The 10,200-nt window shown below is 44.4% G+C and overlaps 1 non-coding gene across 1 annotated transcript; it reads right to left on the bottom strand.

Annotated features, from left to right (window-relative positions):
- Nucleotides 1-9,776: 9,776 nt before the first annotated feature.
- On the bottom strand, nucleotides 9,777-9,849 carry TRNAW-CCA (transfer RNA tryptophan (anticodon CCA)). Its single transcript has one exon. It is a non-coding gene; the product is annotated as a tRNA-Trp (tRNA).
- Nucleotides 9,850-10,200: the final 351 nt, after the last annotated feature.

Raw genomic sequence — 10,200 nt, 5'->3', positions numbered from 1 at the left:
GGCTTCAAATTCAACATTTAGAAAACTAAGATCATGGCATCCAGTCCCAGCACTTCATGGCAAATAGATGGTGAAACAATGGAAACAGTGAGAGACTTTATTTTTCGGGGCTCCAAAATCACTGCAGATGGTGACTGCAGCCATGAAATTAAAAGACACTTGCTCCTTGGAAGAAAAGCTATGACCAACCTAGACAGCAGATTAAAAAGCAGAGACATTACTTTACCAACAAAGGTCAGTCTAGTCAAAGCTATGGTTTTTCCAGTAGTCATGTATGGATGTGAGAGTTGGACTATAAAGAAAACTGAACACTGAAGAATTGATGCTTTTGAATTGTGGTGTTGGAAAAGACTCTTGAGAGTCCCTTGGACTGCAAAGAGATCCAACCAGTCCATCCTAAAGGAAATCAGTGCTGAATATTCATTGGAAGGACTGATGCTGAAGCTGAAACTCCAATCCTTTGGCCACCTGATGCAAAGAACCAACTCACTGGAAAAGACCCTGATTCTGGGAAAGATTGAAGGCGGAAGGAGAACAGAATGGGTTAACAGAGCATGACATGGTTGGATGGCATCACCGACATGATGGACATGAGTTTGAGTAGGCTCTGGGAGTTGTTGATGGACAGGGAAGCCTGGCGTGCTGCAGTCCTTGGGGTAGCAAAGAGTCGGACACAACTGAGCGACTGAACTGAACTGAAGGAGTCAGGGAAGAAGGCTGAAAAAACATGCCTCCCACCTGCATCAGCCTCTCTTAAGCAACCTTCTGGGTGCTGTACAACCTGTCTGCTTATAAGCTATTGGCTAGAACTTAATCCCCTGCACACATCTTGCTAGAACAAAAGCTGGGCAATGTAGTCTTTATTCTAGGTGGAAGTGTACTCAGGTGGAGATCAAAATTCTGCACTAGGGGTGTGTGTGTGTGTGTGTGTGTGTGTGTGTGTAGAATGCAACATATAGGTTTATAAGCATATAGAATAAACTCTAGAAACATATACACACTAAAAAATGGTTATGTCTGGAAAGTCAAATTAGAGAGAATTCTTTTACTTGCTTCTCCATAGCATCCTGAATTAATAAAATTATTTTCAACCAATATTTATTATTTTTGAAATCAGGAAAGCAACCATAAATATATCTCAATTTTGAAGAAAAAAGAGATAATGACGTTAAAGTTCCATAAGGTAAACTTCAACAAGCATTATGTATTGGCAACAATACTGTACTCCAGGGTTTGAGTATACTCATTTATGCTCATGCAGTTATTAAGCAGTCTTAAAACTTTCAGACCATAGTAGGTATTGAACAAAAGAAAGGCCAAAAAAGAAGACATGAAAACTTCTTTTCTGATCTAAAGAAACTAGAAATCTACTGATGACACTTTTATCATGATTCAGTGAAGACTTCCTTTTACAAACATTTCATCTCCCCATGAGATTCACCCAATGAACATTAATTGAGAGCCCACCATGGACCAGGCAATTTATTAGGCCCTTTCAACCTTTCTCATATAATCACTCACAAAAAGTCTAGCAGGCAGACACTTTTGTCCCGTTTCAGAGATGAGGAAGACAAGCCTCAGAGAGATGAAAGAAGTTGGGGTTTTTGTTTGGTTGCTCTTTAAATTTTCACTTATTTAGTTTTTGGGCCTCAAGTTTTCTCTAGTTGCGGTGCATGGGCTTCTCCTCACAGTGGCTTCTCCCATTGTAGAGCACGGGATCTAGGGCGCACGGGCTTCAGTAGTTGTGGCTTGCAGGCTTACAGTGCAGACTCAGTAGTTGTGGTACACAGGCTTAGCTGCTCCGTTGCTTTGGGGATCCTACTTCCCCAACCAGGGATCCAATCCATGTGCTCTGCATCAGCAGGTGGATTCTTAAGCACTGGACCACCAGGGAAGTCCCATTATTTTTTTTTTTTAATACCTGGAAGACCCGTGTTTCTTGGACTGAGAATTACCATGCTGGGCGTCAGTGTTTTCTACAAGGGTTAGGACCTGAAACTTTTGAAAGAACCATTCACCTTTCGGGCAAGCATTTCTGAATTGTCCATCACCAACCATTTCTTCTTGGATATCATTATGTTTGTTGATTGGAGTTATCTTTTAAGTTGATACATCTCTGGATCCAGATAAAACATTAAACTGTCTTCCTTCTCCATCAAGTGTACAGTGTTTAAGCTATTATTGGCATTTCAAGTCTTCTGGAAACAGTATGGCAGTATATGCATGGCCCATAGCACAGTACAAGCTGCATCTAATAACAGTTTTCATTGCAGAATGTTTTCAGATTCTTAAATAAATTAGATCTTTGGTTGAGACCCTACTGATGATCCCTGGAAAGCCTTTCCCACCTCATCTCTAGTATTGACCATTGCTGCTCAACCCTAGTTCTCCCTGACTTCTAAGCTCATCCTTTTACTTCCCCACTGAAGGATGTCTCCAAGCTGGATCATCCCTAAGTCCTCCTGCAGAGGCCAAGGGATGATAAATGGCAAATATTCCTCACCCAAACTCCCTGTCTCATACCTTAGGAGCCTCAGAGTCTGAGGCTTTCTAAAATTAGGTCAATCACTTCCTTCCTTACCTCCAGCCAGTTTTAACTATAAGCTCTCCTATCCATCTTCCTTACTGGCTGAATTTTCCTCTGTGCTTTCAAGGACTACCAAACTCAGCAGTATTTTTCCTATTGCCCTCTTAACTTCCCCTGGGAGTCTGACTTGTTACTCATTTTGGACCTGGTGCCTTGTGAACTTGATAATGGTCTTCCTTACCTTACTCAGCTCTGACGCAAGTGAGGAATAGCTTCCCAGTTTTAGTCACTCCTTAGAGATGGGGCTCTGGATGTCAAGCCACCCCTCCACTGTATGTCCAGTGATTTTCCCGGATGCAGAGGGAGTGGTGGAGAGAACTTGGGCTTTGGACTGAGACAGACTTAGGTTTGAATCGTAGCTATACAATAATTCTGAGTCATGATTTCCTTATTTCTAAAATGTAGGTGACAAATGCATTTTTTCCAGACTGCATCTGAGGGTTAATCAATGTAAGTATTTTGTTGCCCAGCACCTAGGAATCATTTAATAACTTTTGTTATTTATCTTACCTCCAGTATTCTTGATTGAAAATGCCCTAAATTCTCATAATATAACTAAAGGACACTAATATCAATTATAATTAGGCCAAGAGTTACACAGCATAACCATTAAAACATGGGTCCAGGACAGACGGCCTGAGTGTGAATCTCAGTTTCACTGATTAGTAACTATGTGACCTTGGGCATTTACTTAAACCCTCTGAACATCAGTTTTCTCAACTGCAAAATGAGTTTTATGATTGTACCCACTTCACAGGGCCAAATCACTTAGAATAATGCCTTGACCATTATAAGCACTTAATTTGTATGTGATATTATAGTTGTTACCATGCATTGAAATCTTGTTAAATTCCAGGCTCTATGTTAAACTCTTATTCACCCTCTAGCATTTTCACAATGACTCAGGTCATAGGATCCTTGCCTTTGAGCTAGGGAAACTGAGGTTCAAGTGGGAGGATGACTTACACCCTGATTCTAGAGCAAGTAGGTGGCAGAGGCTGGATTCATGACAGGCAGTCACCACCCTTTTCACTCTGCTCTGAGGTTATCTCCCTCTGACTCTGGCTTATTCTCTAAGGAGCCCCCTTGGCTCCTTCCCAACTTCCTATCCTGATATCTCAAGGACATTTCCACATTAATCTTGGTTTCCTTTGCTATTTATGTCCTGTTACCTTTCCCAAGCTTTATCACAAGGGTTGATTAATCAGAAACTGTTTCTCAGCGGTTATGACCCTAAAGGAAATATATTAGAGCCTCTGTAACCATTCCTGATCTCAGCTCATGAATGATGGGCTGTTTATCAGCGAGCAGAAGGCAGCCCATTGTTGGGACGTAAAGAAAAGGTGACCAGGTTAGAAGGCCTCATATAAGACATGGGTCTCTGGGACCTGCTGAGTAAGCTGATATGCCTATGGTTCTTGGTAAACAGGATATTTTCTTAGGCTCCAAAATCACTGCGGATGGTGACTTCAGCCACAAAACTAAGACACTTGCTCCTTAGAAGAAAAGTTAAAACAAACCTAGGCAGCATATTAAAAAGCAGAGACATTACTCTGAGACAAAGGCCCACATAGTCAAAGCTATGGTTTTTCCAGTAGTCATGTATGGATGTGAGAGTTGTACCATGAAGAAGACTGACTGACAAAGAATTAATGCTTTTGAACTGGGGTGCTGTAGAAGACTCTTTTCCCTTGGACAGCAAGGAGATCAAACCAGTCAATCCTAAAGAAATCAATGCTGAATATTCACTGGAAGGACCAATGCTGAAGCTGAAATTCCAATTCTTTGGCCACTTGATGTGAAGAGCCGACTCACTGGAAAAGACCCTGATGCTGGGAAAGATTGGGGGCAGAAGCAGAAGGGGATGACAGAGGATGAGATGGTTGGATGGCATCATCGACTCAATGCACGTGAGTTTGAGCAAACTCTGGAAGATAGTGAAGGACAAGGAAGCCTGCCATGCTTCAGTCCATGGGGTCGCAAAAAGTTTGACATGACTTAGTCACTGAACAACAACAATCAGGATGATGTTGACCCAAACTGCTAACACTCGTCTCTGCCATGATGTGAAAGAGGTCTTCTAAGAGCAGAGATGCATAGCCACAGAGATGGACCTGCATTCCACCTAACAACCAGTAGAAATTAGAATGGTAGCAGCTACCTCTGACTGGAGGCCTCTTGTGTGCTAACGAGCAGGTACACATACCTCCTGGGTGTCAGCGCTTACCAGGCCCTGACTTGCCCTTGAAGCTTCAAGAATCCCAAACAACCCAGAGCCCCCAAGAGGCACTATGGTAATTCTTGCCTCTTTATCCATGTATTCCTTCATTCGACATTGATATCCTAACTATCTATTATGGGTCTTTGGTGAGGGGAATTGTGTCCCCCTTCCCAAAATTCATATCTTAAAGTCCTAACCTCCAATACCTTGGAATGTGACCTGATTTGGAAATAGGGTCATTGCAGATGTAATTAAGAGGAAGTCACACTGGAATAGGGTGAATCGTGTCCTTATAAACAGGGACAATTTGCACACATACACACAGGGGTAATACCACAGGAAGATGAAGGCAGAGAGCAAGGGCATGTGTCTACAAGATGAGAACCACCAAAGCCTGCCAGCAAACCACGAGGAGCTAGGACAAAGACATGAAGTAGATTCTTTCTCATAGCCCTCAGAAGGAACCAAGTCTGCAGACCCCTTGATCTCAGATCTCTAGCCTCCAGAAATGTGAGAAAATACATTTCTGTTGCTTTAGTCACCCAGCCTATAACACCTTGTTACAGCAATACTGACAAACTAATACAGCATCAGACATGAAGTTATGGGAATCAGCACTGAGCAACACAGATGAGGTCCCCGCCTATGCTGAATTTACCTCTCAGTAGAGAATACCCTAAGAATACAAAATCAAATACACTGCAACTTCAGGTCATGGTAAGTGATGTGAAGGAGACTAAAGCAGGATAAAGGGATGGACAGTGAACAAGGTACTCAGAGAAAGTATCTGTGAGGAGGGGATATTTTGAGTAGAGGCCTGAAAGACGTGAGGGAGTAAGTCATGAGAAGTTGTGAAGATAGAATATTCCATGTTGGCCCCTTTGTCTGGATGGTGGTCCCCCTTGCCAGCCCCCTCTCCTAACCCTCCAAGCACCAGCTAACTCATTCTAGTCTCAGCTTAGATGCCCTCTCTTCCAAAGAGACTTGACTGACCCCCAAGCTAAGCTAAATGCTGCCCTTCTATGGACTCCCAAACACCTAGAGTACAAGTATCCCTCAACAACTTGTTTTATAATTTTTTTTTTGTTAGTTTTGTGTCTTTCTACCTAAATTGTGCTTTCACAGAGGACAGGACCATGTCCTATTCATTTCTGTGTCCCCAGAGGTCAGCAAAGAATCTGGTGAAAAACAGGTGTGATAAATTTGTTATACAGATGGTTGGATGGATGGACTGATAGACAGATGAATGGATAGAAGAAGTGAATGGAATTATGTTATTTATTCTTCACTACAACCTTGTGGGATAGTTATTATTGTACTTATTATACAGATGAGGAAATCTTGGTCTCACTGAGGAGGGATCTGGGCTATTCACACTATTCATACTGACCATGTTCTAGGGCACAATTCAACTGGCCCAAATTGTTGAAGGACCTAGATGAGCAGTCACCCATTGGACCCAAGTTCCTTGAAGGGCACAGCCCTTTACAAATTACAGTCTGACATTTCCATTTGTTCCTCCCAATAGCCTGAAAATATATAAACAGGATAACTGTCTTTATTTGACAGACAGGAAAATCCTGAGTCAGGGGGGTGAACTGAATTGCCCAGGCTCTCACAGCTAGCAAGCAGAGCGAGGACTTCTGACTCCCTGTTTTTCCATTCGTGGTGCTGTTGCCCCAACTCACTGACCCTTGGAACCATATCTTAGATGCTTAGAGCTAGGAGGACATGGACTTCATCTAGGCCAGCCTCTTATAGATGAGGAAGGAGAGGGTCAGAGCTGGCAACCCCATGCTCACCATACTTCCTTCGGACTGACCCCATTTCACTTGCTCTAAGAAAGTACCACAGGGATGCTACTCTGTTCAAAGACAACAGGAAGCACTGCCCTTTGTAACAAAATGAACAAAAAGCAAAACAAAGAAAGAGAAAAGGAAACTGTCATCTAGACAGAACCCTAAAACTCGTTTTTCCCTGAGAATGGCAACCTCTTCCTCAGTGCCCCTTTCCCTTTAAGACCATAAACTTTTCTGGAGGATTAAATTGGAGGAGGACAGAGTGATGATAAATCCACCAACCACAGCAGACCCTCCATCAGCCCTTTAATGAGAAACATGTGAAGAACTGATGCTTTTGAACTGCGGTGTTGGGGAAGACTCTTGAGAGTCCCTTGGACTGCAAGGAGATCCAACCAGTCCATCCTAAAGAAGACCAAGCCTGGATGTTCATTGGAAGGACTGATGCTGAAGCTGAAACTCCAATAATTTGGCCACCTCATGTGAAGAGTTGACTCATTGGAAAAGACCCTGATGCTGGGAAAGATTGAGGGCAGGAGGAGAAGGGGATGACAGAGGATGAGATGGTTGGATGGCATCACCAACTCAATGGACATGAGTTTGGGTGGACTCCGGGAGTTGGTGATGGACAGGAGGCCTGGCGTGCTGTGGTTCATAGGGTTGCAAAGAGTTGGAAACGACTGAGTGACTGAACTGAACTGAACTGTGGAGGCAGAGGGGCATGGCGGCAGGGATGGACAGGGTTCATGGAGTTTTTCCCTCTCTGGAATGGGTAGGGATGGCTGGATTTCTCCAGGGACCCAGCATTCCTAGTGGGAAATGGAGGGGAACAGGAGCCCCACCACAGCCAGCAGTCTGCGGGGCAGCAAAGGTGACTGTGACTTCACTCCCACCATCCACATGGCCCAGCAGCCCTCTGCTCTGCCCTGGATCTCTGTGTCCAGCTCAAGGTTATGGATTCAACCCAGAGGGGTCAAGGTCAGATCCAGGAGCTGCAGTCTGCCCCCATTCCCCATGAACAGGGAGAAAGTCAAGCATGCAACACATTTGGGGATATAATATCTCAAATCTGGTCTAAAGTTGAAGGTTTTTATGCTGGAAGCCTGCTTCCACTACTGTGTTCCAAAAACACAAGCAATATTCACCTCTCATTCAAGGATGAAACCTCAGTCCCTTCCTTCTATCCTGGGATCATACCCACAGTCAAATGATAAGTAAGGCAGCTCACCCAACTTGAGAACTGTCTCCCCAGCATCACTGTCTCTCCATCCCTAGAGCACCTACCTCAGGTCTGACCTCATCACCTCTTGCATGACCTTCTTATTGTAGCAGACCCTCCCTCCCCTGACAACCTACCCCACCTGTTGACATGCTCTCCTGCACAATTAACCTGATCAGGTCAGTTCCCAGCTCCAAATGCCAGGTTCCTATTTCCCTTGTTGTTGTTGTTCAGTCACTAAGTCATGTCTGACTCTTTCTGACCCCATGGACTGCAACACACCAGACTTTCTTGTTCTTCACTATCTCCTGGAGTTTGCTCAAACTCATGTCCATTGAGTCAATGATGCCATCCAAACATCTCATCCTCTCTTGCCGCCTTCTCCTCCTGCCCTCAATCTTTCCCAGCATCAAGGTCTTTTCCAATAAGTCAGCTCTTCGCATCAGGTGGACCAAGTATTTGGAGCTTCAGCATCAGTCCTTCTGATGGATATTCAAGGTTGATTTCCTTTAGGTTTGACTGGTTTGATCTCCTTGCTGTACAAGGGACTCTCAAGAGTTTCCCTTGATATATGCCCAAATTCTTCATCAGGCTCTATATAACCCAACCTCAGCTCCTTATCTCTTTCCACCTCTGGCTCCCATTCTTCTCCCCAGCAGCTCTCAGCTGCTTGCAGTTACAGCCACATTGTGCCATGTATCATCTCCATTCACTTCCTCTTGTGACCCTTCTTCCTGGAACAACTCCCTCCCCTCACCATCTCCCACCTCTTATTGCACTGCCCAAATGCTACTCAGTCTTTGAGACCCAGCAGAGGCATCATCTCCTGAAGAGGCTTTGCCAGATGTCCCTCATACCAGCCCAGCCACCCAGCTGGGACAGGGGCCTTCACCTTGCACCCACAGCCCTGTCTTGCTACACCCACAGTAAAGCTAATCATGTCCCTTTCTTCTGACTCCTCCTCAAGGGTCAGGGCTGTGTTTTACTCATTTCCACATCCCCAGATGCTGGTCAAATCTCTGAAAAATCATAAGAACTCCATAAATGCCTAATGGGTGAATGAATGCATGGTTGGTGGAATTGATTTGAAGAGTCAGACACAACTGAGTGACCGAACAACAACAAATGAGGGATAGTAAAGAGTCTAGGAGAGTTCCAGGTATTGACACTTTTCATAAGACTGGGAACACACAACAAATGAAGGTTTAAGGAGTAGATGGCTGCCCCATTGGGTAGAGATGTCCCATAGGCAGTTAGATCTATGTACCTATATGGTACATATAGATCTATGTACCTATATGGAGTTCAGAAAAGACTGCATCTGGATGAGGGATATCATTTGGGGAATCACTGCAGTAGCAAAATTGCTCAGAGAAGGATCTAGAGTGAGAAAAACAGGGGCAGGAACCCTGAGGAACACTGTCATTAAAGCATGGGCAAAGGAAGATAGTTCCATGTAAATAACAGAGGCTGCTGCTGCTGCTGCTAAGTCACTTCAGTCATGTCCGACTCTGTGAGACCCAATAAATGGCAGCCCACCAGGCTCCCCCATCCCTGGGATTCTCCAGGCAAGAACACTGGAGTGGGTTGCCATTTCCTTCTTCAGTGCATGAAAGTGAAAAGTGAAAGTGAAGTCGCTCAGTCATGTCGGACTCTTAGCGACCCCATGGACTGCAGCCTACCAGGCTCCTCCGTACATGGGATTTACCAGGCAAGAGAACTGGAGTGGGGTGCTATTGCCTTCTCTGAAATAACAGAGGGGATGTGGCCAAAGAGGTAGGAGCCACTCCATCAGAATGTGATGCCACCCAAATCAAGGGATGAGAGCACTCCAAAGGGACCAGTGTTTCCAAATGCAGCCGTCACTTCTTCTTTTATTTATTTGTTTACTTGGCTGTGCTGGGTCTTAGCTGTGGTATGGGAACTCTTAGTTGCAGCATGTAGGATCAGTTCCCCAACCAGGGATCGAACCTGGGCTCCCTGCATTTGGGGTGCAGAGTCTTAACCACTGGACCACCAAGAAAGTCCTCCAGCAGTCACTTCTTAAACAATGAGCAAGGCCTTTATAATCTAGTCCTTGCCTAGATTTTCTACCTCATCCCCTCACACTGTAAATTTCAGCCCTTCTGCATATCTTAGGGTTCTCTCAATCTTCTGTGACATTCTAACTTCCCATTCATTTGTTCATTCATTTCCTCTCCTGTAAGGTCCACACATTCCTGTGTGGTTCCACAGAACCCACCAGAAATTGTCATCATCAATCAAATGCCATCTTGAACTTTTCCTCCAGTAAAGCTTGCCTAACCTCTTAACCACTCCTTCCTCTAGCCCTCCACTTTTCTATCAACTTGGCTCTTACACATCACCTGCAAGA

This window comes from Dama dama, chromosome 20 (genome assembly GCF_033118175.1).
Source record: "Dama dama isolate Ldn47 chromosome 20, ASM3311817v1, whole genome shotgun sequence".
NCBI lineage: Eukaryota > Metazoa > Chordata > Mammalia > Artiodactyla > Cervidae > Dama > Dama dama.
The sequence above is the reverse complement of the archived record's forward strand: the minus strand, read 5'-3'. Positions and strand labels throughout refer to the sequence as shown.